The 26,862-nt window shown below is 62.2% G+C and overlaps 1 protein-coding gene across 5 annotated transcripts in view; it reads right to left on the bottom strand.

Annotated features, from left to right (window-relative positions):
• Window positions 1-15,330, bottom strand: part of ATP2B4 (ATPase plasma membrane Ca2+ transporting 4) — a 61,061-nt gene extending 45,731 nt beyond the window's left edge. For all 5 annotated transcript variants that reach the window (XM_068996019.1, XM_068996013.1, XM_068996017.1 and 2 more), the window contains exon 1: window positions 15,188-15,330. The gene's annotated coding sequence lies outside the window, so the exon portion shown is untranslated. The remainder of the gene's footprint in view (window positions 1-15,187) is intronic.
• Window positions 15,331-26,862: the final 11,532 nt, after the last annotated feature.

The raw sequence follows: 26,862 nt of genomic DNA, 5'->3' as shown, positions 1-26,862 counted from the left end.
CGGAGCAGGGGCTGAGCCCAGGGCGCGGGGCCGGTGCTGCGGCCCAGGAACGGCACCTGCAGCGGGAATTCGCTGTTGGGATCGGGATCAGGCGCTCGGGGCTGCTCCTCGCCAGCCCCCGCAGCAGCACCGCGGGCAGGGCAGGGCAGGGCAGGGCAGGGCAGGCTCCCCTCGTCCCGCAGCCCCGCGGGTCCCGGCGAGTGACAATTCCCGACTCCCACGAGTGACAATTCCCGACTCCCACGCGGGGCTGGGGACGAGGGAGGGGACACCGCATACCGCAAGCTCAGGGTGCCACCCGCTGTCACCAGGGAGCCGCTGGTGTCACCGGGCACCCCGCTCCTGGCGGCGCAGGAATCGCGGCGGTGCCCACGGGTGGCACAGCCCCGTAGTATTCGCTCCCACGCGGCCGTGCCAGGAGCACAATTCCCGGTGCCAGCAGCACAGCCCCGGGGCTGCCACGCGCAGGCCACAAGGCTGGGGGCCTGTCCCCAAACCGGCTGTCACCCCCTTGGCCGCAGACCCTCGTTCCCCACGCAGGTGACACCACGGGTGGGGAAGCCACCAGAGCATTGTCCCACCCCTGGCTGTGTCACACCATCCTCCTCCTCCTCTCCTTCCTCCTGCCAGGCTGTGGGACCGAGAGGAGCGATGGCAGCAGGGCCAAGGTCACGGGGAAGGCACAAGGAAAAAGCAGGAAGAGGTGACATTCCCCCCAAATGCCACCGGCCACTCCGCGGGGCACTCACGCGGCCACCACCACCCCGCTCATTCCAGCTGCCCTGGCTCCCATTTTGCTCCTGTTTTGCCTCCTGCTAATTGACGTTGGAAAGCTGCTGGGTTTTGGCGTGCCCAAGGCAGCAATTAACTCCTGCGAAGGGCAGGGAAGAGGCTGGAGGCGGAACGCTGGGCACGGCCTTCGCGGGGATGCGGCGCTCCAGGACGCGGCTCCCCAAATCCTGCAGTCCTGAGCCCCAAAATCTGCATCCCTGAGCCCCTAAACCCACAGCCCCGAGCCTGCTGCCACCAGGGGCTGTGCCAGCCCCGGCTCCTGCTGCCCAGGCCTCCAAAAGCGTCACATCCATGTGCCAAAGCCACCGGTGCAGCTGCCGGAGCCGCGGTGCCGGGGGCTCAGGAATCTGCCCTCGCCCCCGGCCGGGGCTTCCCCGCGCCTCAGGGTGCAGTGGCCCAGGAATTTCGGGGGGGTGGAAGCAAAGGAGAAGCAGGGAGCTCCAGGCGAGCTGTCAGGGGGAATGTTTCCATCTAAGGCCTTGGTATTTCTCTGGCGGCGCCTGCACTAAATCAGCGCAGCTCCTCTCATTATTCTTTTGTGCTTTACGAGGTAGCACGGCCGGTGCAGGAATGCAGGAGGACAGGGAGCAATCCCAGCCTCTCCTGCAGCACCAAACACCTGCAGGCCTCACCCTCTGCAGGGGCACAGCATCCCCTGGGCATCCCCTCTGTCCCCTCCGCCAGGCACCTGTCCCTGCTGAGGTGACACACGGCCGAGCCTTGGTGCTGCCAGGCTGGCATGGTTGTCCTGGATCCCGGCACAAGGCTTTGTCCACTCCTTCTCCATCCCATTCAGAACCAGGAAATGGGTTCTTCCCAGCCTGGCAGCACCAGGAACCCACCAAACCCAAATCTGGGCGATGTGGCACCAGCTGGCACACAGTGGGTGACCCTTTACTCCTCTCTTCCCTTTCCTCTGGTTAAATCTGCTGCAGGGAGGCGTCCAGGGCAGCAGCTCCCACCCCGCTGCCCCCACGACCTCTCCTCCCACCTCCAGACCCATCCTGGGCTTGGCTTAGTGCTGATTTACAGCCACGGGTGACTCCAAAGCAGAGCTCTGGGATTTGGGCAGCTTGGAATTGCAGAGCGGGACTGGAGGATAAAAACAGGGCAGCAAAGCAGCCCCTGGGGCTGATCCAGCAGCACCACCAGGATGGACACGGAGCTGTGGCCACATCCCAAGCGACCTGGATCCTCCCAGCTCCTGGCACACCTGGACAGGAGGGAGGTGACACCAGGAATCCCGGCAGGACGGGCAGCTGGGGGTCCCATTCCCAGGGAGATGCTGCATCCCCCAGCTCTTGGATGCGCTGCCAGGAGGCCCCTGAGGAGCAGGAGAGCCCGGAGCACGGCTGGGAGCAGTGTCCGTGCTGGCCAGGCTGGAGGAGAGGCCACGGGGCCGGGATCCAAGCCCAGGATGGTGCCAAGGGCAGGATGGGAAGAGCCCGGAGCTCTGCCGGGAGGGACGGGCGCTCTCTGCCCCACAGAGCCCCGGAGCTGTTCCCGGGCACGGCCACGGCCACGGCCAGCAGGATCCGCTGGGATTTTGGCCAGAGCTCGGGCAGAGCCTGGCCCAGCCCTTGCTGCCAGCCCAGGGCAGGGATGCTCCAGCCATTCCCAGCTCTCCTGTGGGATGGGGCAGCTCAGGAGCACTGGGATGAGCACAGCTCATCTGAGCGCGGCCCCATCCCTCTCCCACCCCACCAATCCCCACTCCGACCTTCCCACATCCCGTTCAGAAAGCGCAGGAATTTTAAGCTGGGCTTAAATAAAGTCAAACCCAGCGGGCCAGGCCCGAAGCAGAGCAGAGGGGAGTCTGAGAGGCAAAACAACGCCCTGGGGGACGGGAGAGCCACCGGGCAGGACACGCGGACACGGGCACGGTATTTTTAGCAGGATTACACAGGGACAGGGGATTCCTACCCCAAAGATCCCTGGGGGCTGAAAATAGATCCCGTCACTTCCTCCAGCAGCAGCCAGGAGAAGCATCGGCTGCCTGGGGAAGGCAGGAGGAGAAGAGGGGCAGCCCGTGGGTTTTGGGGTGCCCGGGACACCCCGGGACAGCGGGGAGCACCTGGTGGCTCACCTTGTCACCGGAGCGCCGCCGGGAGCCGCTTCCTCTTCCCTATTCCGTGAAGAATCCCGTGGAATCCCTCCCCAAAAATCCCCCTCTGGATCACAGCGGGGGGAGGGGAAACTGAGGCAGGAGAGGCGGAGCCGGTTGGAGAGCGCAGGGAAATTGGGAGAGCGGGGGATCCCCCCCCCCCCGAAGCTGGGATGTGCTGTAGGGGAATCCCAGCAATTCCAGAGCGGGAAGGGCGATCCGGCACCCAGATGCCGAGGGTGGCAGCAGCCCTGGGGACACGGGGAAGGGCCGGGGACAGCGATGCCCCTCCTGCCACCGCCACCACGTGAGCCGGGGAGGGGGACGGGATGGGTGTCCCTGCTCCGAGATCGCCTCCGCTCCGAGAATTCCCGCTCTGGATCACATCCCTGACGGGCACCGGGTAACTCCGGCGATGCCGGCTAGCTCGGATCCCTCTCTCCACGCTCCTCGGGCTGCAAATCCATCTTTTCCCATCCAAAAAGCACGAGCCGAGCGGGGGATTTTTTTCCAAACTACAGCGGCGAGGCGGCACCAAGGGATGGGGCGGGGCGGGGAGGGTTAGGAGAAGGGAAAAAATTAAATAAAAAAATAAAAAATAAAATAAAAAAAAAAGGGCTGCGAGCCCCTTTCGCTGCTGCAAAGGGTTAAAAAATAAAGTCGGGAAAAGCGATAGGAAAAACACACGCGGCTCCCAGGGAAGAGCGCGCCGGCTGCTCCCGTTTCCCTTCCCAACATGCCCCGCTCCTGGGAAAGTGTGGGCTGTTTTCCATATATAACTGCGAACTGTTCCATGCAGTAAGGAGTCTAATTAAAGGGAGCCAGGCGAGGAGGGAGAGCGCAGCGAAAGGCGATTTTTATCCCAGAGGTGGAGGGGAAAAAAAAAAAAAAAAAGCCAACAACCAAACCCATCCCCAAATCCAGACCCTCGCCGAGAAAAACAACACGGCAAAAAAGCAGCAACAACAACAACAAAAACCCGACAAAACAAATGAACAAATAAATCTTAAAAAAGCCCCGTGGTGGCAGCGTGGAGATTCCCCCCCCCCAAAAAAAAAAAAAAATAAAAAAAATAAATCCAGGCGGGAGAGGCGAATGGGAGCGTGGAAAATATGGAAAATAAATAGGAGGGAAGAGCCAGATGGGCCAGGAGAGCACGGGGAGGGGCAGGGCAAGGAGGAGGAAAAGCTGCTCGGAGCCGGGATAAGGCGGGATGAGGTGGGAGAGGGCACATTCACCCCTCGGGAGCCTCCCAGGGCCCTCCTGCCCTGTCCCCACCCCCCTCCCCCAGGCGGGAGAGGCGAGGATTTAAGTAAACAGCAGGAATCGGCTTGGAAAAGAAACACGAAAGCAAATCTGAGAGCGGGGCTGGGGGGGTGGGAAACGCCAGGAAGGCACGGCGAGGGATGCCAGGGTGGGTGGGAGGGGCTGGAAGGGAAGGGGCACCGTCCTGGGCACCCATCCCGAGCACCCACCCACTCAGGGGGTGACCCACAGGGTCTCACCCCACGCTGGCAGCCCGGCCCTGCCTCTCCCAGCTGAATCCCACCGGTGTTTTGGGGGAATTCTCTCGTCCCGCGTCCAGGGGGATGGAAAAAACCCTTGGAAAAACCCTGGATTGTGCTTTTCAGAGGCGCTTTGTTCGAGCTGGGCTTCCCACCAGCGCCAGGCACTGCCGTAATCCAGAGCGGGCACCACACTCCCGGTTACCGGGGCCTGTCCCGGGGCTCAGGGCAATTAAAAACCGTTAGCGTGCTTTAATTAAGTGCTGATTAATATTGAAAAGTCGCCGAGTTGGGGACAGGCACCACCATCATCCTCATCCTCATCACGGGCATTGCTCCCAACTGCATTTGCTCCCTAAAACTGGGCTTTGTCCTGCTGCCACAGCACAGCCACCCCCATCTGGAGCCACGGAGCGTTGGGCCGTCATTCCCGGCCCTGTCAGTCATTCCCGGCCCTGTCAATCATTCCCGGCCCTGTCAATCATTCCTGGCCCTGTCAGTCATTCCCATCCCTGTCAGTCATTCCCAGCCCCACCACCACACCCCTGTCCCACAGCCCGGAGCTCCCGGCACAGTCCTGACCTCCCATCCTGTTTGTGCCACGTCCAACCCCACACGTTCCCTTCTCCCAAGGCCCCAGAGCCTCCCAGCTGCACCAGTAACCCCGGCAAACTGGGATATCCCTTCCCTCCAGTGCCAGCACGGAGCTGCTGGCGCGGCTCCCACCTCCCACATCTTTGCAAGGAGGGATGGGGCCTTCCAGCCCCGAGCCAGGCTTTGCCAGAGCCCTTTGTGCCATAAATCCCAGCTCGGGGTGCTCCGGGTCATCCCCCATCCCTAAAAAAACAAAAAAAAACCACCTACAATGACACTGAGATGGAATCCCAGAATGTTCGGGATGGAAGAGACCCTAAAGCTCATCCCATTCCATGGGCAGGGACACTTTCCCCTATCCCAGGGCGCTCCAAGCCCCGTCCAACCTGGCCTTGGCTGCCGAGCTCAGGCTGAGTTCCAGAGCCAGGACGTGACACAGCGGGGACAAGGACACGGCGCTGCCGGGGGGGGCTCACCCCGCAAGCAACGCCCCCCAAAAACCCCACAGCCTCTGCCCAGCCTCCAAAGGAGAGGGACAACGCAGCCCTGGGGTCACCCGAGGTGACAGCAGCCACCGGCCACTGTGTCCTGGCCGGAGCTGGAGCCGCGGGAGCTCTGGCACGGCCCTGCCCTGCCGGCACGGACCCAGGTGGGTCTCTAAGCACCAGCGCTAATCCCGGGATAATTGCGGCTTTAGCAGCGATAGGGCCCAGATTAGCGGGAAAATCCGGGTGTTAGGGGCGCTGCGCTGGCAGGGAGCGGCGCCAGAGGCCGACGGAGAGAGGGATCTGCGGGAATACAGCACGGGATCCATGGGAATGCAGTGTGGGATCTGTGGGAATGCAGGGAGGGATCTGCGGGAATACAGCACGGGATCCGTGGGAATGCAGTGTGGGATCTGTGGGAATGCAGGGAGGGATCTGTGGGAATACAGCACAGGATCCATGGGAATGCAGTGTGGGATCTGTGGGAATGCAGGGAGGGATCTGTGGGAATACAGTGAGGGATCCATGGGAATGCAGTGTGGGATCTGTGGGAATGCAGGGAGGGATCCATGGGAATGCAGTGTGGGATCTGTGGGAATGCAGGGAGGGATCTGTGGGAATACAGTGAGGGATCCCAGGAATACAGCGAGGGATCTGTGGGAGTGCAGGGAGGGATCTGTGGGAGTGTAGGGAGGGATCTGTGGGAATACAGCACAGGATCCATGGGAATGCAGTGTGGGATCTGTGGGAATACAGAGAGGAATCTGTGGGAATACAGGGAGGGATCTGCGGGAATACAGCGCAGGATCCATGGGAATGCAGTGTGGGATCTGTGGGAATGCAGGGAGGGATCTGCGGGAATGCAGTGCAGGATCTGCAGGAATACAGTGAGGGATCTGTGGGAATACAGCGAGGGATCCCAGGAATACAGCGAGGGATCTGTGGGAATGCAGTGAGGGATCCCAGGAATATAGTGAGGGATCCCAGGAATATAGCGAGGGGAATACATCGAGGGATCCCAGGAATACAGCGTGGGATCCCAGGAATACAGCAAGGGATCCCCTTGGACGCCGCAGCCCCGCGTGGCCGCACCTCGGGGTGCTGATTCCTGCTTCCCACCCCGCTGGAAAAATGCCGATCCCACCCGCCGTGCCAGGGCTTCGCACGGGCAGGATTCTCCCTGCGGCCCAGCTGTCCCACCGGGATTGCTCTGCCTGCCCGAATCGCCCCCACTCCCAAGATCTTGGCTCCTGCATTTTCCCTGCAGCATCAGGCACCTTCCCCTCCCTCTCCATCAGCCTGTGCACCTTCCACAGAGCCCAGGCAGGGGCTGGGCGGTGAGTTTGCTCCTGGAATAACGAGGATAGCGGGAATGCAGGGTGGCAGCTTGGGCCGGGGTGCTCCAGCACCGTCTGGGGTCCCCCAGCACCACCTCGGCCTCCCCCGAAGGGAGGCAGGCCCCAGGTGAGGATGCTGAGATTTGGGAAAATCCCTCTGCTCCCTGCTGGCTCTTCCTGGGTCCCTTCCCAGCGATCCTGTGCCCAAAGGATCATCCCAAGAGGGGACAGATCCCAGCAAGGTCCCGGGGACTGGGACACAACGCGGCCGGGCTGCGCAGGCAGCTGCGGCCGGGGGAGCGGCAGGAGGAAGGGAGGCTCCCTCATTGTCCTTTCCAGAGGGAAAAGGGACAGTCCCGTGCGTGGAAGCGCCAGGAAACACTTCCAGCTCCTCACTCCGGGCCGTGCCTGCCCTTGGGGCCGCACAGCCCCGTCCCCTCCCTCCTCCGGGCGCTGCAGAAATTCCATCTGCAGCATCTTCCCGGGATTCGATGCATTTCACGTCCGACTGCAGGAGCCGGAGGATCCCCTGGCTGCTGACCTGCACGGAAACACCCGGCTGCTGCGGGCAGGGACGGGAGAGAGGAGGAGGAAAGGCCATTCCTGCACCCGGCTCCAGGCGTGGGATGCTCCAGCGGGTGCCCGGTGAGGCGAGACAGGCACGGAGCGCATCCAGGGATGGGGAGAGGTGGGAAAACAATGCCAAGGAGGGAAGCGAGGAATGGGAAGGGATGGAAGGCAGCGGGTCAGGAGCCGGCACGGCAGAATCCAGCGGGGGATACGGAGCTGGCGCACGGCGTGGATGGCTTTGGGCTCAGCAGAGCCGGGCCCGTGGGATCGGCTGCACCTGGAGAATCCGCTGGATACCAGGACAGCCCCCTCTGGATGAGCTTCCCCCAAAACAGGGAGCAACACCTCAGCACCCTGCCCGTGGCTCCAGCCTTTTCCACCTCCTCCAGGAGCCCCAGCCAGCACCCAGCACGCTCCAGTAAATCCAAAACGCCGCTGGGATGAGAAATCCATGGATTTAACACCCTGTGGAACACCCAGGGGCACGGCACACCCCGGGGATGCCGGAGCAGGTAGCGGGATGAGGTTTTCCAGCTGGATTTCCCCATGGGGATGCGAGCAGGGCTCAGCTGTTTGCTTTCTCCTTCCTTTCCCTCCCCCCTTTCCCTGGGAAATCTCCTGCTGACTCGGGAAACACCCTCAGGCAGGGAGGAGACGCTTCCCAGCCACAGCTTTGCTCCTTCCCTTCGTTTTTTTGGCCAGTCCAGCTGGGGTCAGATTGGAGAGCAATCCGTCACTGGGGAAATAACACCACTGCAGGCCTCCTCCCTCAGAGAAACCTCAAAAGACAGCATTTAAGGCGAGCTTAATTTGGACAACTAAAAATAGCCAGCACCAGTCACACTGGAAAATGCAGGATGTGGAGCTTCACCCTCTCCCAGCTCCAGCCTGGACACGGGGCTTTGCGGCCCCCAGCCCCACAGATTTATCCCTAGGGATGAGCACGGCCTTGCTCCCACAAGGAATCCAGCAGGACCCTCCAAGGGCCCATCCCAGAGCCCTGCCTGGCTGCTCGGATGGAAGTGCGGGGACCCAAACCTTTCCCAGGCAGGATGTGGTGACTCAGAGCCACGTCTGCACCGGGACACCCAGGAAAGATCCCAGCCACGCTTCCCAGCTTCTCCCAGCCCGGCCAAGTTTCTGATCCCAGCTCCCCACAGCTGATTCAGCAGCCAGGCCTGTGCCCATCGGGATATATCCCGGTTGTCATTCCAGCTTTCCTGCTGCTCCAGAGGCTGCCATCCGCACTGCCACGCTTGCCAGGCACGATTCCAGCCTTGCTCCGGTCATCCCGGGGCTCCTCCAGCACCACCCTGGCATTCCCAGCTGCCGGCACGGCCACAAATCCAGCCTGCCCTCATTTCCCTGCAATCCCCTTCCTTGCACCGAGCTCTCCCTCCTTGCACTAATCCCTCCCTTGCTCCAGAGGCAGGAATAATGTTTAACTCAGGTTCACGCCGGAGCACAAGCTCCCTCCCAGCCCGGGTCACCCCCAGGCGTGTCCCCGTCACCGAGGCCGTGCCGGATCTGTGCTGCTGGCACGGCCACGTGCCCGGCTCCGGCAGGAAGCCCCTCTGGAGCGGGAAGCTCCGGGAAGCTCTCGGCACCACGCGCTGCCGGCTGCCAGCTGCAGCGATCCGTCACGGCGGGGATTGGGACGCAGCCGGGCTGAGCTGTGCAGGTGCCACACGAATTCCACAGTCGGCAGATCCCGCTCGGAGCCATCCCATTTCCCCCGGCTCATCCCAAAATCGGGGGGCTTCGGCAGAACAAGGAGGAGAGGGGACAACGCTGGAGGACGGAGCCATCTCCTCGCTCATCCCGGTGTCCCTGGGCTGCCTGTGGGACGGCAGGAGCAGGAAAACAGCTTTCCCACCGGATCCCGGGATGTGCTCCCAGCAGCTCTTCAGCAACACGGGGTTATTTTTAAGAAGCTGGCGAGAAGGTGGGAAGGGAGGCGAGGAGCTGGAATGCCACGAGGGCCACGCCGCCAAGCCTCTGGAAAGGCTGGAGCCCCGCAGAGGCGAGGCATCGGCATTCCCAGGCAGGAACAAAAGGCGAGAATCGAAAAGCCGAGGGCATTCCAGGGGCCACGGGCACCTCCCGGGGTGACGAAGGGACAGTAAAGCTCCAGCTGCCGCAGCAGGGTCCTTAATTAGCATCTTCGAAAATCAGACACCTTCTGCCCGAAATCCGAGCCCGGACCTGCAAATCTGATCACCGACCCCGATGCTCAAAGAGCAAAGGTCACTTCCAACCCCACACAGGCCCTGCCACCGCCCCGCGGGGCTGCGCTGCCCCGCGCTCCCCCCGGCGCCTGCATTCACCCCCTGCCCACCTCCACCCCCCCCCAGACCCAGCAGAGGCAGCACGGTGAGGGCCAGCGGCTTATTTTTAGCCTGGAGAAGGCAGGAGCCGGGAGCAGCCATCCCGACTCTTGCCCTTGGCATGGGACACGCCGCTTTCCCCCCCCCGGCAGCGAGAAGCCCCGGAGCCTCCCGCACCCCGCTGCCCCCGGCTCTGCAGCGCTGCGTCCCCCCCGGGCTGGCATCACCTCCCCTGGCACGGCTCCTGGGCCCGGGCAGGAGGAGGAGGATGCTGGGCTCAGCCCTGGAGCCGGGGCCCCGCGGCACAAGCAGCGGGATTATTTACAGCTCCTTAACGGAGCGAGGCAGGGCTGACCTTTGCGAGCCGCAGACAAAGAGGAGATGTCGGGAATCGCTGCTGCGGGACCCTTCCCGGCCCGGCGGGAGGAGCGGGGGGCCAGACCCACGCTGGAGGGGGTTCGGCAGCGGGGAGCCGGCCAAGGCCACGGAGGAGAAGCCAAGCGCGCTGGGATCCCAGCCTGGGAAAAGGAGGGATCGGATTCCTCCCTGCCCGGCCCCGCCGGACAAACTCTTCCGGGTGGGGACTCCTACGCGCTCTGCCCGGGCTCAGCCGCAGCTCGCTGCTTCTTCCCGCAGCCCACGGCTGCCTCGGCGGCAGGAAAACGCAGGGATCCGGCACGGAATGGGAAAATCGCGGCTGGTTCTCGCCCCCGGCACCCCGCTCGGCTCAGCCCCAGCTGCCGACTCATCCCGGCCGTGGAAGCGTCGAAGGAAAAGTTTCCCCGTCAGCACAAAACGCGGACACTTGGCCCAAGCTTCCCCTTGGCTGCTGCTGCCGCCGCCCTGGGCAGGAGTTCCCCCCGTTGGGGACACGCCAGGGCCCGGCCCCGGGTGGCCGCAGTGGGCGGGGGTGGCAGGGGACAGGCCCGGGCCCTGCAGTGGGGTGCTGGTGTGGCCCCAGGGGCTGCCACAGCCCCTCGTGCCGCAGGGAAGGAAGGGATTCCCGAGGCCGGGAGCTCTCCCGTTGGCGCCGGATGATCCTTCCCACGTCCCTTTCCCTCGCTCCGAAGCTGCGGGATTTGGGCAGAGGGCTGCTGGTGTCCCAGCTGTGTGTCCCCTCCCCAGCCTGCACCCTCCTGGTCCCTGTTTAGGTCCCCATTTAGGACTTGATGCCATGATCCAGAAGCCCAGAAATCCCAGGGAAGCTGCTCAGGAGCACTCAGCATCCCACCAGGATCCCTATGTCCCTCACCACCAGCCTGGGCTGCAGTGGCCTGGCTGCCCTGGAGGGAGCAGGGCCAGCCCAGAAGGGAATCCCACAGCCCCAACTCCTGATTCCAGGGCTGTGCATCGGCTTCCCACGTTCAAATCCGACACCCCTCCCCGAAGCTCACAAACGCAGGAGGACTCTGAGCTCAGCTGTTACTCACAGAGAGCTCTCCCAGGATTTGAGGTGCTTAATTAGCGGTTTAAAGGAGTCACCAGCCGGGTGGGTGACGCCTCAGCGGGTGTCATTTGCTCTGCAGGGCTCAAGCTTCCCTCCTGTCCCTATCCAGGCTTCCCTTCTGTCTCTTTTCCCTTTTCCTAATGATCCAGCAGAGGGGCAGGGTTTAGAAGTCCATGGAAACTCTATTATCGCCGTGCATTAAAGCCAAGAGCAACTAATTAAAACATCAAAGTCACAGGGTTCATTAGCTCGGCCTCGGCGCTGGCAGGAGGTGACAGGGAACGTGCCTGTCACCCGACTGCTCCCAGGGACCCCAAGGCTGGCCCCGCACCCCAAAACACATTCCCTGTCCCAGTGGCACTGGGAAAACCAGTGGGGAGCTCTGGGCTGGGCAGGACCCTGTCACCTGCCTGTCCCTGTCCCCCCGCTGATCACCTTTGCCTGCACCAAAGTGGAGAGGAGGGAGGCTGGGGACAGCTCTGCCACCCTCTGCCATCAACGCTGCTTCCCTCAGGAGCATCTCCAGCACCAGCACCACCCATTGGATCCCTGTTCCCACCCAGCACAGCACGAGGGGGAGAGGGATGGGTTCAAATTCCCAGCTCGCCCCCACTGATTTATCTCCTCCTCTGCACACCAGATCCCCACGGCTGTGCCAGAACAGCCATTCCTTACCGGGAATGCTGCAGGCATCCAGCAGCATCCCCCGATCCTGGAGTTCCCAGCAAGCCAGGGGAGGTGGGGACCACCAGGGAAGTGGCACCGCTTGTGCTGCAGTGGCCACTTTCCATCTAAGGACCTGCATCCCATTGCCGTGGTCATACTGACCATTAGCCACGTCCCCATCTAAGGACCTGCATCCCACTGCTGTGGTCATGCTGACCACTGGTCACTTCCCATGGCCATGGTCACACTGGCCATCGGTCACTTCCCAAAGGACCATGGGCCATGGGCACTCTCATCACTGGTCACTTCCCAAAGGATCTGCATCCCATTGCCATGGTCACTCTCATCACTGGTCACTTCCCAAAGGATCTGCATCCCATTGCCACGGCCACACCGAGCATCCCTCCCTGGGCTCCACGTCCCTGCCCCAGCCACTCCCGGAGCCCAGCGGGATCTCCGGGCTTTCACCCCAGGTTTTCCGCTGGCTCCTTTCCCAGCACGGCGCAGCCCTGCCCGGCGGGGAGGAGCCGTGGGCGAGGAGGAAGCCAGAGCTGCCAGCCCTTCCCCGGGCCCTGCGCGGGGAGCAGCAGCAGCAGCAGCAGCAAGCGGGCGGTGGCCGCAAGTGCCCCGCACCGCCAGGATTTGCGTCCCCGAGTCCCCGCAGGCTCCATCCCGCGCTGCTGGAACGGGCGAGTGTGGCCACTGCGGGAAAACTCCGCTCGTGGCCTAGCAGGGAGGAGAAAACAGGAAAAGGAAAAAAAAAAAAAAAAACAACCAACCAAAACCACAACCCGAGAGAGGAGCGGGGAACGCGCGGTGAATCCGCGGCCCCGGCGAGGGGAGGGCAGGGAAGGAGCAGGGGGCAGGCAGGGAAGGACTCCCTGTCTCCCAGGGCTTGGGGACAAGGGGAAACTCCAGGCTCAGCTCCACCCCGGCTCTTTGGACTGCTGAACAATAGTGAAGAGGAGCAGCCGTCCCTCCCTGCTCTTACTCATCCTGCCCAAGGACCTGTGCCATCCTTCGGCTGCCCCCGCCCTGCCCGGCCTCTGCCCGGGGCCTCGGGCTCGGCGGCTCCCGGCTCCGGAGGCTGCAAGGCTCGGGTGACAGCGACAGATCCCCCGGGAAGAGATGCGGACCCACGGCACGCGAGCGGCGAGCCGGCAGCGCAGGGAATTCCCTCCGTCATCATCGCAAGCGAAAACAGAAAAAAAAAAAAAAAAGGAAAAGGATAAAAAAAAAAAAAGAAACCAACACCCAACAACAGCCTGCGCCCTCTCAAACCTCTCTACCTGCAAGCGCTCCAGCACTTCCCAGCGCTTTTCCAGCCGGGAAGGAGGCACGGAAGGAGCCGGGGCTCGCACGGGGAGCGGCAGGCACGGCCCCGCCGGCGGCCAGGGTGGGACGGGGCCGGAGCCCGCGGGGAATGCGCGGTGCGAGGGGAGGAACGGGGAAGCGCTGCCTCCTGCCCGCCCTGGGCGCTTCCCAGCTCCACCTGCACCATCCCGGCACTGGCACCTTCCCCGTGCCACGGCGATCCGCGTATCCAAGTCAATCCAGCCCGGCCGGAGGGAGTCACAGCGTGGAATTTGGGAAGCCCCCAAGCCTACCCAGCGCCCACCATTGAGGGAGGGTCCTCCACCCCCCACATACGAGGGGCACCTGCAGCCCCCCTGAGCCAGCAGCCAGCCCACGGGTGGGATTCCGAGGGGGGGGGGTCACCCGAGGGGGCAGCCGGGGAGGGAAGCCCGGGGCCGGGGAGGGATCCCCGGGGCGCGGCGGGGTGGGGCTGGCGGAGCGCGGGGGCGTCAGCCTCTCTCGCTCATGATTTAATAATTTAGGTGCGTTTCAGTGCTCAGAGAAGCGAAAGATTGAGGGCAGTGTCTGGAGCCAGGCAGGGCGCAGGCAGCGGTGCAGCCCCTGCCTTGTCCACGCAGCCCGAGGGGGGTTTGGGTTGGGGGGGGGGGGGGGCTCAGCTCGGGGTCCCCCGGCCCCAGGACGGCTCTGCGTGCCCCGTGGCGAGCTCCGAGCACTCACCTCCACCCCAGCTCGCTGCCCTCGGCTCCTGCCCGTCCACCCACGTCCAGGGCTGCCTGTCCACGGCCACGGGCAGAAACTGGCTGCACTGGTTTGAGCTTCGCAATGCAAACCCCCACCCAAGCTCAGGTCTCCAGAGATAAGAGCACAATAACCTATTGTCCCTCCTCCCCTCCCAACATCTCCACTCGCCTCTGGCGAAGCAGGGAGGGACCACCCAGCTCCGCACAGCCCCCCCCCCCCGCCCCCGCCGCCGGGCAGCCCACGGGGGGCACGGACCCACCGAGCCAGGCCAGGGATGCTGGGAGGCTCCAGAGCCGGGGCTGGGATGCAGGGAGAGCGCTGGGGGCAGAGGCAGGAGGAGGCGGACGAGGCCAGAGCCTGGCCGGCTTTCCTATAGATTTCCTGATTTATTTTTTAATTTATTTTCCGCCTCCCCACTCCTGTTTTCTGCCGTGGCTCTGCCCAGCTGGATTGGTGCAGGCAGGAGGGGGACGTGCCCAGCCGTGGCGTGGGCAACCCCCACGCACCTCCCCGCTGCATCCCACCCTCCCCGCTGCATCCCACCCACCCCACCCGAGTCACTCCAGGCAGGGAGCAGAGCCCCCCCTGCTGCCCCACGGGTGGGGAAAAAACCACCCCAAACCCACCCACGCAGCACCTTCCCCGCTCTGTCCTTGGGCTGCCGCAAGCCCCCCTCCCCTTCCCCCGCCTCTTCCTTCCTCCATCATCCTCCTCCTCCTCCCCGCAATGCCACAACTCGCTGCCTCCCAAAAATCCAGCAACACGCGCGAGCGGGAACCCCGCGCCCGCCCCCTCCCCCGCCTCAAGGGCAGGCAACAAGTTGTAGGGTCCGACCGGAGCGTTCCCCCCACCCCAAATACCGGGGGGCTGCCGGAGTTACCCCCCACAAGATGGTTGGGGGCTGCACGCCCCGCAACCCCCCCCCCCCCCCCAACACCCCAGAGCGGCCGGACCGCGCTCATCCCATCACCCCACCCCTCTCCCACGTGGGATTGAGGTCGGGGGGTCCCACGCCGAGCCCCCCCCCATGCTCTAGGCACCCACGCCAAGCCCCCTTCCCCCATCCCACCTGCTGCACTGGGACGGAGCGGGGCGGGTGAAATCCCCGCTGCCCGCGCCCCACCCGCCCCGGCAGAGCGGTGGCAGCGATGCTCCCACCCACCCGCGCCCGCCGCCCCTACAAAGAACCCCCTCCGAGACCACCCCACGCCACTCCCGTGTGTCCCCCCCCCCCCCTCCCCAGCACCTCAACCCCCCGCGGGACCCCCGTGCGGCGCTGCCGGGGTCCCCCCGCTCACTCACCGGCTCCGGTCCCACGGCGCCCGGCTGGCGGCGGAGCCCCCGCGACTGGCCATGGGATGGAGGGGGAACGTTCCCGGAGCTAGCGGGAGAAAATGCTTGTCATGGCAACCCCCCAGTGCCGTGCGGGGCCGTGCGGGGCCGGGCCGGCGAGGGAGGGGACGGCGGGCAGGGAGGGGGAGGGCTCGTCCCAGCCCGCCGGGGGAGGGGCTCCCTTAAGGTGGCTGCACGCCCCGACGGCTGCTTAAGGGGGACGGCGAAAGGAGCGGGGTGAACCTCCCAGCGCGGGAGGAGAACCCCAAAACAGGGGCAGGACCCTACGGGCAGAGTGCGGGGTGCACGCCTGAAAAGGGTGGGCACACCCCCGGGCAAGGTGGGGACCCTCAGTTAGGGTGGGGACCCCCCTCGAGCAGCCCCATACACCCCTAGGCAATGCGGGGACCTCTATGGGCAGCGTGGGGTGTGCAGCCCAGAAAGTGTGGGGACACCCCGGACAATGTGGGGACCCCGCCCGGAAGATTGGGGGTTCAGCCTCAAAAAAGTGTGGGGACACCCCCGGTCAATGTGGGGACCCCCACGGGCAGCCCCATGCACCCCCAAGCAGTGTGGAGACCCCCCTGAGCAATGTGGGGTCACCCCTAGGGCACAGTGGGGTGTGCACCCCCAAAAAGTGTGGGGACACCCCCGGTCAATGTGGGGACCCCCACGGTCAGAGTGGGGTGTGGACCCCTGGGCACTGTGGAGACCCATCCCCAGAGCAGTGTGGGCACCCCAAAAAAAGCGAGGGCACCCTCGTGCCCCAACCCCTCCCCACTCCGGATGTGGGGGAGGCAGAAGGAGCACCGGGACCTGTGGAAAATTGGGGTTCTTTGCGGGGTTAAAGTGGTTTTGGGGTTCAGTCTGACCCCCCCGAGAGTGGCTGCCCCCTCATGGGACACTTGGGGGGTGCTGGCCCCCTGAGATCCACGAGGGTCCAGCATGACCAACCCCCCCCCCCCCCATTCCAGATCCCACCCTCACCCCTTTTTTTAAAGGAACCGGGATAAAATCCCTCATGGCATCGTTCCCAAAGCACGGATGGGAAAGCAAAGCAGTGGCCATCATTCCCAAATCAGTGGCCATCATTCCCAAAGCAGTGCCCTCGGGGCAGGGCCCAGCAGGGCTGGGAGGGGGCACCTTAAATTCCCCCCCACGGGCCCAGTTTGGGCTCGCAGCGGTTCCAGTTAAACCAGTGGAACACCCGACGGGCACAGCCCCTCATTAGCCCCTCATTAGCGCTCCGAACGGATTTTTTCCCCCCTTGAGGGCCTGCACCTCCAGAATTTCACAATTCCACATTCCTGAGCGCTCCCAAGGCGGGAGCCGGGCCTGGATACGGAGCCCTTTGCCCTGGGAATTCCTCCTTTCCGTTTTCCAGCAAAATCCCTCCCTCAGCTCACCGGGCTGGACTTTCCCGCTCAGGTGAGCTGATCCAGGGGTTGTTTTGGAGCAGGGAATGTTGTTTGAAGTCACCTTCGTGACAACAGAACCGCCTGGGGTGGATTTAATTCCCTCTCCGCATCCTTTGGAGCACAACCTGGCCCTGAGCTTTGCTTTGAGGGGAGGAAAACGCCCTGGGCTGGGAATTCCTCCTCAGCATCTTCCTGGGGAGTTCACGGGGGTTATTCCCTCTGAAAATAAAACATTTCAGGCCTGGAGATTCTCATGACAAGGACAAAGGTTGAGCCTCACAAACCAAACTCAGGCCTCTTCCCCTGAACGGCTCCACGCTCGCCTGACGTAAAAAACGGGAATCAACACAAACACAGGGATTTTATCCCTCCACCAAAATCAGACAGCCCTGACCAGACTGATTCTCCATGACCAGCTTGGAACACCTTGGGAAAGAGGTGTTGGAGCAGCTGGTGGGCACCGCTTCCAACGGGCCGGGATGCAAAACTGCTATTGAGACGTAAAAGCCTTTTCCAACAGGTTCTGGGAGCTTGGAAAGCATCTCTGACCATCTGGATCCCGGCTCCTGGAAGGAAATCAGCCTTCCTGCCTCAGGGAAGCCGTGTGAGCAGGGCAGCTCGGCAACGCCGGGAATTTGCAGCCTCCCCGGGCTCCTGGATTTGGGTTGAAAGTGGGAAAAGCAGGTTTTCCACCCGGGGCGGTGGCTGAGGGAGGGAGCAGCCAAAATCCGTGAGGGAAATGTGATTCCTGTGCAGTGACAAGCGGTGATTCCTGAACAGAACCATGACCAGCCCCGGAGCCCCTTCCAGGCCACGTTTAAGGAGAAGCACGTGGAGGAAAAGGGAAAATCCTTGGCATCCCCTCCAAACCGGCCCCGAGCTGTCCCCACACGCTGCGGACCGGGGAAAATTCCTTCAGGGAGTATTTTGGGACACTCTGAAGACCCTCTGTGTGTGTTCCTGCTTCCCAGGATCCTGCCCGCCGTGCTGCCACTCCCCTTCAGCCACAGGCTGGATTTGGGGTGGTAGTGGGGACAGGCTGGATTTGGGGTGGCAGAGGGGACAGGATGGATTTGGGGTGGCAGGCTGGATTTGGGGTGGCAGTGGGGACAGGCTGGATTTGGGGTGGCAGTGGGGACAGGCTGGATTTGGGGTGACAGTGGGGACAGGATGGATTTGGGGTGGCAGTGGGGACAGGCTGGATTTGGGGTGACAGTGGGGACAGGATGGATTTGGGGTGGCAGAGGGGACAGGCTGGATTTGGGGTGGCAGAGGGGACAGGCTGGATTTGGGGGGGCAGTGGGGACAGGCTGGATTTGGGGTGGCAGTAGGACAGGCTGGATTTGGGGTGACAGGCTGGATTTGGGGTGGCAGAGGGGACAGGCTGGATTTGGCTCTTGGCAGGAGCTCACAGGAGAGCTCCGAGGGAGATTCTGGATCCCGCCAGGAAGCCCCTGTTGTTCCTTTGGCCTCCTCATCCGCTTCGGATCCCGGCTGGATTGTCATTTATTCCTTTTTTTCACCCCAAACGAGCTCTGGCCACGGATGCAGGGAGCAAATCCCCTTTCCCAGGTGGGATGCAGCCAGGAGCTCTCTCCTGGATGCAGGAGGGATTCCCAGGAGGGATTCCTGGATGGATTCTCCTTGTTCCTTGCCGGCTCCTCTGGATCCCCACCACATCCCAAAGGCCTCTCCCTTCCCCTTCCCTGGAAAATCAGCCAAACTCCCCCAGTGACTGGCAGCACCCGAGCTCTCCATCCGGGACCTAAACCCCAACAGGAATCTCCGCTGTTATCCCGATTTTTGCCACCTCTTTTCTTCTCCCGACGCTTTTCTGGCTGCTCTGGAAGCGAAGCACAGCAGTGCCCAGCCTGGGCAGGGTCAGGCCTCGAGCGAGGAGACCCAGCAGCACCAAGATATCAAATAAATCACCCCAAAATAGAAAACGTCCCTCCAGCAGGCTCTTCCCTAAAAAAAAAAAAAAAAGAAATCCGGCTTCCCCGATGATTTCCCTTTAAACCCAGCCTCTAATATTTGTATTAATTTGCCTTTAATGCCTCCCAGGCTGGGAACTTGTAGGTGGAGTTTTTAGCCCGAAAAATGAATTCAATCAGCCGAGTTGTATCAGCCAAGTTACAAACCCATCAAAACCCGGGGCCAGATCCTGATCTCATCCCCCGGAGGGGGTAAATCCAGCGGGGAGGATTTTTTTGTCGCGGTGCCGGCGAGCGGAGCTCTGGATTGGAGCCCCCGGGTTTCTCATGGAAACACTGAGTGACTTTTGAGCACAAGGCAGAGTCAGGCGTCTGTAAAATCTCTCTCCCCTTCAAGAGCTAAATTTAGGGATGGCGAGCGAGAGCGCCAGCGATGGGACTCGCGGTGCTCGGGGATAAATAACCCCTGGAGAGGCTTTGTCGGGAATGCCGGGGGCTGCCAGGGGGGTCCTGCTGGGAAAAGGGGGTTTGGGGGATTTTTCCTGCTTTTTTCCCTCTCCCTGCTCATCCCTGAGCTGCAGCACCCAGAGGTGCCTGTTCAAGGCTGGGATTCCTGCCTGGAATCTGCGGGATGCCGATGGAAAAGGTCCCATCACGGTCCCATCAAATCCAAACTGATTCCCTGCCCTGCTCTGGGCTTTCCCCTCACTCCAGGGCCTTTGGAGCACCCAAAAATTCCCACCAAAACCCCCTAATTACCCATCGCCACACTAATGAACCTCCCCTAGCCCATTCCTGCTCCCAATTACTCCAGCAGCTCCGTTAATTCCTAATTAAGCAGCTCCTTCACCGGGGAAAAGGGGCTTGACAGGAGAAGCGAAAATGCCAGAGGAGGAATTTGGGAATTGGGAGGGATTTATGGCTGTAATTAGGAGGCAAAATTGTTTGCTCACCTACGGAATTCATCACCCAAGTGTCTGGGAGCCTTTCCCTTCCCCGCACATTCCCGGTTGGAAGCACGGCAGGCCCTAAATCTGTTTAGGGCCCGTTATTAAACCCCCCCAAATTTGTGACAGCTCAGGAGGAGCCTCTGGGCTGCTCCTTCCCGAGCATCCACGGGCTGAGGGAGAATTCCGGGATGCTGCATCCGTGCTTTTCCATGGATCCCCCCCCCCCTCACCAGCAGCGCTGGAGATCCGCAGGATCCCCTCCCGAGGGGGAAACCAGCTCCAGGGAAAACCCCCGAGATCCTCGACTCCCTCCCTCCCGAAATGAACATTTTTCCCTCCAGTTCCGACCTCGTTTCATTCCTCACATCAAGGAGGAACCTTGTACTCGGTGTTTGCAGCGCGGTAACAGCTCGGGGACCTTCGTGGGCCCGAGGAAAGTCCCCGCTGCCGGCGGTGACAGCGCGGTGGGCGGTGCGGAAAGGGAGGGAGCGAAGTGACAGCGCGGCAGAGAAAAACGCTCTGCCCGTCACTCCCGAGCTGTCAGCCCCGAGCTGGGGAGGCGGGGGAGCTCCCGAGCCCTACTTTGGGATTTTCTTCCCACCGGGGATGCGGGGAAGAGGTGCTGGAAGGGCTGGAGATGCCCTTGGTCCCACCTGGATCCCGGTGATGCTGCGGAGTGCGGGGCTGAAATCCCGGGATGGGACAGCAAGGGCAGGGATGAGCCCAGCGGGGCCACTTCTGTCGCCTTCCCGAAGTTGTGGGGTCAGGAGAAGCTTTCGCAGAGGAACAGATCCCAACACACTCCCAACATCCAAAATTTGGATTTGGTGAAACCCCCGGGGGCAGCCCCAGGTCCCTGTGCCACATGTGGAGCCTCCAAACATTCCCCTCCTCCAGGATCCTCCCAATTCCTGCTCCCAAAAAGGTGGATTTTCCCCCTACCCCCACCTTAAGGTGCTTGGGGGACGCTGGGTGACAATAAGGGGACATCAGTGGTGTCGATGGGTGGCGGCACCCAAAAGAGGGGTGAAAATGGGGAGGAGGGGGGAAATCTTGGATGCAAAGGTGACCTCTTCCCAAAACGGGGAGAAAGAAGGAGAAGGGAAAACCAGACACATTTCCAAGCGGGAAAACAAACCCGGAACGGCTCCTTTATTGGAATAATAACCATCAATAATGCATCTCTGAGGAGCTGCAGATGAGCGCAATTAAAAAAAGCATCGCATTCCCTGAGCAAAAAAACCCGAAATGATTCCTCACAGCTTTCCCCGAGATTTATGGAAATGAAGCGGTTCCTGGAGCTCGGCAGAGCCGGGGAGCCCGGGTGGAAGGCAGGGGAGAAGGGGGGGGGGGAAAAAAAGGCAGGAAAAAAATGAAAAAGGGCCCTAATGTAGGGATTTATAAATATTTTACAGCCGAGGAGGAGTGGGGAGCCATGGATATAGTTGGGATTGCGGGCGGCCGTGGTGGGAGGAAGGAATTAATCACAAAAACGGAGGAGAAACTTTCCTCCAGGAGCACGTGGCCGCACCCACAGATGCGAGGGGCCCCCGGATGCCAGGGAAAGTTTGGAGTTTGCTCTGGGAGGTGCAGATGTGACCTGGTGGCGATGCCCTCCCTGCCTCTGGCAGCGTGCCGGGCCTGGAGGAGGCACCAAGAATTCCTTGGGAAACGCGGAGAGCAAATATTGACCGGGAAAAGCTCGTGGATAAGGCTGGAAAAGCCACGCTGGGGCTGCAGGAGGGGGTGAGCGGTGACTTTGGGGTCACTCAGGCACCCCAGAAATTCCCTTCCCGGCGTGGTGGGGCAGGAGAGGGGATCCCAAGGAGCAGGATAATCCCGGATCCTGGCATTCCCAGAGCAAACCCCTTTCCTGTTGCTGTCCAAAGAGCAGATCCCGGTATCCAGAGGAGCCCAGGACCGGGCTGGCAGCTCCTGCTGGGAAGGGAGCAGGGAATGAGCTCTGGGAAATGTCACCCGGGATGGGGACAGCGAAGCCCCGTGTCCCTGGCAGGGAGAGCAGCGTCATCCCCTTCCCTGGAGAGCATCAGAGAACTGGAGCAGAGGGAAGCCAAGGATTCACGGGATCCTGGAATGGTTTGGGTGGGAAGGGACCCTAAAGCTCATCCCTGTGGACAGGGACACCTTCCCCTATCCCAGGCTGCTCCAAGGCCCATCCGAGCTGGCCTGGGATGCGTCCAGGGATGGGGCAGCTCAAGGTGTGTGGAGCTGGAGCCGTTCCCCCCCTCCACAAACAGCTCCGTCCCTGGAGCCAGGGGGAGGCTGGGGCTCCTCAGAGCCTGCGGGGATCCTCCTGAGGCTTGAACGTTTTCCTTTTCCCTCACAGCTCTCGGCTTGTGCTTCCCAGGGACTTGGCAGCAGCTGGAACATCCCACCCTTGCTGATTCCGCTGGGACAACCCCGCACCGGCGCGGGATCCCATTCCCAGCTCCAAACCTGTCTCCACCTGCCTGGTCCTGGGTGCTGAGTGCTCCTTGACCACCTGCCAGCCCGGTGCTGGGCCCCTCTGCACAGTGGGATCTGCGATAGGAGAGGGGTTTGCTCTGGAAATGCCAGGATCTGGGATTTTCCTGCTTCCCAGGATCCGCTCTCCCACCCCACCATCCTGGGATGGGAATTTTTTGGGGTGCAGGATGCCTGTGTGACCCCAAAGTCACAGATCACCCCTTTCTGCAGCCCTAGCGTGGCTTCTCCAGCCCTATCCATCCCTCCATCCCTCCTCCCGTGCCCGTATCCAACCTGGAAAAGCTCCGTGGCACCTGCTGGGAGCCTCTGAAGGTATGAAACCCTCCCAGGGCTTCTTTAAAAATCCGAGCCTTGGCGAGAGAGAAATGAATCAGGAGAGGGAGAGGGAGAGGGAGAGGGAGAGGGAGAGGGAGAGGGAGAGGGAGAGGGAGAGGGAGAGGGAGAGGGAGAGGGAGAGGGAGAGGGAGAGGGAGAGGGAGAGGGAGAGGGAGCTCACGGCAGCCGCGCATTCCCGAGGGAAGGAGAGCCGGCAGCAGGGCTCGGACACGCCGGGAAAAGGGATGGGGATTCCCTCAGCCGCGGCACGGGGCACCCGGCAGAGCTGGAGATTTGGGGCACAGCCACTGTCACCCCACCACCACCACGCCGATTTTCCCCGCAGCCCTGCGGGCACCGAGCTTTTGGCACCCGGGAATGCCAGGCTTGGAAAAGCCTTGCTCGGGAAGGTGACAGGGACATGGCAGCTGCCTGCTGGGCACGGCACTGCCCCGACACACGGGGAGGGTCCGGTTGGACACCGGGAGGAATTTTTCCATGGAAAGGGCGGTCAGGATTGGAACTGCCCAGGGAGCTTTGGAGTCCCCATCCCTGGAGGTGTCCAAGCAAGGCCTGGACGTGGCTCTCTGGGTGACACGGTGGGGATCGGGACTCGGTGATCCTGCAGGGATTTTCCAAGCCCGATGGCTCCGGGGTTCTGGGAACACGTCGGGCTGCAGGAATCACCTCGGATCCGCGGATCCCCGCGGCGGGAGGGTCCGCGCTGCGGCTCTGGCACGGATGTCCCTCCCTCCCTCCCTCCTGTGCCTGTGTCGCACATCAGCGGTGACGCCAGCAGCTCCTGTCCCCGCTGACTGCTGAGACAGCCGATCCCAGCTCCCAGCTCTGACGTGGGAACCTGCCCTTCATTTCCAGTGGCACCGATCTGTTTTCTCCCTTTTTTTTTTTTCCCCTGCCGAGCCCCACTTTGCTCCATTTAGGACGTGACAGGCGGTGATGGAGCACCGGGAGGCCCCGAGGTTGGCACATCCCGGCCTCGAGAGGAGCAATTAAGCTAACGAGGGCCACGGGCTGGGCTGGCAGCGTCCCTGGCAGCTCCCGGTGAACCCGGGTCAGGAATGACACATCTCATCCATAAAGGATGGGGATGGATGAGGCTGGAGAAGAGCTCCCGGGGAAAAAAAAAAAACAACCGAGGAAGGGAGGCCAGCGGAGTGTGCGGGCAGGAGGGGAGGGAGAATCCCTCCCCAAAGCCCGGGAAGGGGAAACTGCGATGAAGGATCTCTGCAGGATTGGGATGCTGCGGGTTGGGGTTTGAAGGGACAAAGATCCAGGGCAGGTGTTGGAAGCAGGGATGCAAACCCGAGTCCAGGTGTGCTCCAGGATCCAATCCTGAGTCCAGGAGTGTTCCCAGATCCAAACCCCTGTCCGGGTGTGTTCCCAGATCTAAACCCCTGTCCAGGAGTCCTCCCAGATCCAAACCCCTGTCCAGGAGTGTTCCCAGATCCAAACCCCTGTCCGGGTGTGTTCCCAGATCCAAACCCCTGTCCGGGTGTGCTCCCAGATCCAAACCCCTGTCCGGTGTGTTCCAAAGCCAAACCTGAGTCCAGGTGTGCTCCACTGGCTGATTCCAGACAAGGAAATTTGATGATGAAGAGACTCCCCCTGTGCAGGGGGGTTTCAGTGGGGTGGCAAAGGGCACCTGGGCTGATCAGGCATCTGCAGGAAGTTTCTGGATGGGAGAGCTTGGAGCCTCTTCCAGGGCCTAAAGGGGCTCCAGTAGAGCTGGAGAGGGACTTGGGACAAGGGATGGAGTGCCAGGACACAGGGAATGGCTTCCCACTGCGCAGGGATGGATGGAATATTGGGAAAAAACCCTTCCCTGGGAGGCTGGGGAGGCCCTGGAATGGATTTCCCAGAGCAGCTGTGGCTGCCCCACCCCTGGAAGTGTCCAAGGCCAGGTTGGATGGGGCTTGGGGCTGGGATTGGGGAAGGTGTCCCTTATGATGCCTTCCAACCCAACCCATTCAATCCAACCGGGATTCCACGCCCGGTGCAGCATTCCCAAGGTGAGCTCTGGGATCCCTGGAGCCCCCGATTTGCCGGGAAGGGCCCAAAATGGGCTGTGCCCCCGGGCAGCCGCAGCCTCTGCGCTCGTTCCAGAGCTCCCCGGAGCTCGTTCTGCTCTGCCGAGCTGGAATTGGCTGCAGATCCCAACTCCCGGGCACCGTGGCTGGGAACAGACTCTCCTTTCAGGCAGGAGCTGTGGGCAGCGCCGCGAGCAGACGGGGAGGAGGAGCAGGAGCAGGAGCAGGAGGAGGAGGAGGAGGAGGAGGAGGAGAAGGCTTCGTGCGGTCCCCTCGGGGCACCACGGCTGCAGGTGCGGGCTCAGCTCTGCCCAGCAAAGCCAGACAGGGAGGGATGCAGGCAGGGAGCAGGGAGAGGAGGCAGAGATTCCCTGTGCGCCCTCCAGGTGGGACTGGGAGGGATGGAACCCTCCAGCCCTGCCCAGCTCACCGCCCCTCCAGTGTCCTTTGTCCCGGTCCCCCTGTGACGAACATCCTTCCTCGCGTCCTCCCTGCGCTCCTGCTTCCCTGAAACCCCAGCCTGCGCTGGGCAGGGATTGGGAATGCGGCTCTCAAGCCCAAATCCTGCAGGAGACCGAGCAGCTGCAGCCTGGCAGATCAGCGTCCGGCCTGAGGACGCATCAATGTCCAGCCTGTGGACAGATCAGTGTCCAGCCTGTGGACAGATCAGTATCCGGCCTGAGGACAGATCAGTATCCGGCCTCTGGACACATCAATGTCCAGCCTGTGGACAGATCAGTGTCCGGCCTGAGGACAGATCAGTATCCGGCCTCTGGACACATCAATGTCCAGCCTGTGGACAGATCAGTGTCCGGCCTCTGGACACATCAATGTCCAGCCTATGGACACAGCACTGTCCAGCCTGTGGGCACATCAGCATCCAGCTTGTGGGCACAGCAGTGTCCGGCCTGTGGGCACAGCAGTGTCCAGCCTGTGGGCACATCACTGTCCAGCCTGTGGGCACAGCAATGTCCAGCCTATGGACACAGCAGTGTCCAGCCTGTGGGCACATCAATGTCCGGCCTGTGGGCACATCAATGTCCGGCCTGTGGGCACAGCACTGTCCAGCCTGGACATATCAGCTGCTTTTTGTCCCTCGTTATCAGCCGAGCCGCAGCAGCCCCGCAGCGCCGGGAGCGTCGTTCCAGCGGTGTTTTCAGAGGGAAAAGGAGCCTGGGACAGCGCTCTTAGCCCGTGATGAGCAGCTCCCTCCCTCCCTCCCTCCCTCGCAGGAACCGCTCTCAGGAAGCAGAAGTTCACTCCTTCCCTCTCTCCCCACTCAGATTTTCCAGTGACCCAGCGCTGATGGAAACTCGGCCGCTCTCCGGCCGTTCCTTCTCCACGGTGTTTGTTTGGGTGTTGCTTTTTTTAATTTCCAGCTGCCCCCCAGCCCTGACTGAGCCATGGAGGACAAAGCAGCACCTCTGGCACCGGCACAGCGCGGGGTTCGCCCGGTTCTGCTCCGAGCAGGGGAGATCCACAGGGAAAAGTGGAAAATTCCCGTTCCCAACTCCATTGGGAATCCCCAGCAAAGGGGGTCCAGCCTCAGGCAGAGCCCACTGTGACACTGGGGCTGGGCCCAGCCTGGCCGGGGATAGCTCTGCTGGGGACAGCGAGGGGACCGGGAGCAGGAGGGACATGGATGCAGCATCCCATTTTCTTTGGGATTTGTCAGGGACAGCCAGGAGCAGCATCCGCCTTTTCCTTGGGATTGCTTAGGGAGAGCCAGGAGAGGCAGAGGCGAAGCTGCTGCCCAAGGGGACAGGCAGACCCCAGCCTGGAGCACCCAAACACCCCGAAGGGACAGCCCTGTCCCCCCTCCCCCAGGCGCCACTCTGATAACACAGTGGAAAATCCAGATATTTAAGCGTTTTTTGAGAATCTGGAAGCAGCTGGAAAAAGCCTCCCAACCATGGAGAGCCTCGCTGGAGCTCCCCAGCAGAGCTGGGCACCCCGCAGCTCCCAGCCAGCTTCACACCTCCTTTCCTGGTGGCAAAATCACTCCCAGAAGGGCTGGATCCCGGCTGGATCCCGGCTGGATCCAGCCCGATTCCCTGACACGACATCTCCGGCTCCGCTCCCCTCAGTGCACGAGCTCAGGATTAATCAACCCTCAATTATTCATTAGAAGCCCCACAGGTTGGGATTCGCAGCCCGGGCTCGACCAGAGGCACCGGCAGCCAGCAAGAGCTCTCCCTGCGCTCATTCCCTGAATTTGTTCCTAATTAGGAGTGGACTCACCCCTGCAATTAATTGCCGGAGTTGTTCATTAGCGCCTGGATACCCAGATCTGTTTGGGAGAGGAGGCAGCAGGGTAATTAATCCGGTTGTAACTAATGAGGGGAGCGTCCAAACCCGCGGCAAAGTCCCTGTACCTGGCCGGGGGACAGCTGGTGGCTTCCAGCCGAAAGCTGGCTTTGGGACAAGCGGGATCTGGGCATTTTTTCCCGGCTCTGGCGGTGCTGCGGAGCCGCTGCTGGCGGGCGCTGGCAG

This window comes from Aphelocoma coerulescens, chromosome 26 (assembly GCF_041296385.1).
Source record: "Aphelocoma coerulescens isolate FSJ_1873_10779 chromosome 26, UR_Acoe_1.0, whole genome shotgun sequence".
In the NCBI taxonomy this organism is placed as follows: domain Eukaryota; kingdom Metazoa; phylum Chordata; class Aves; order Passeriformes; family Corvidae; genus Aphelocoma; species Aphelocoma coerulescens.
Note: the sequence above shows the minus strand (reverse complement) of the source record. Positions and strands in the feature narration are given on the sequence as shown.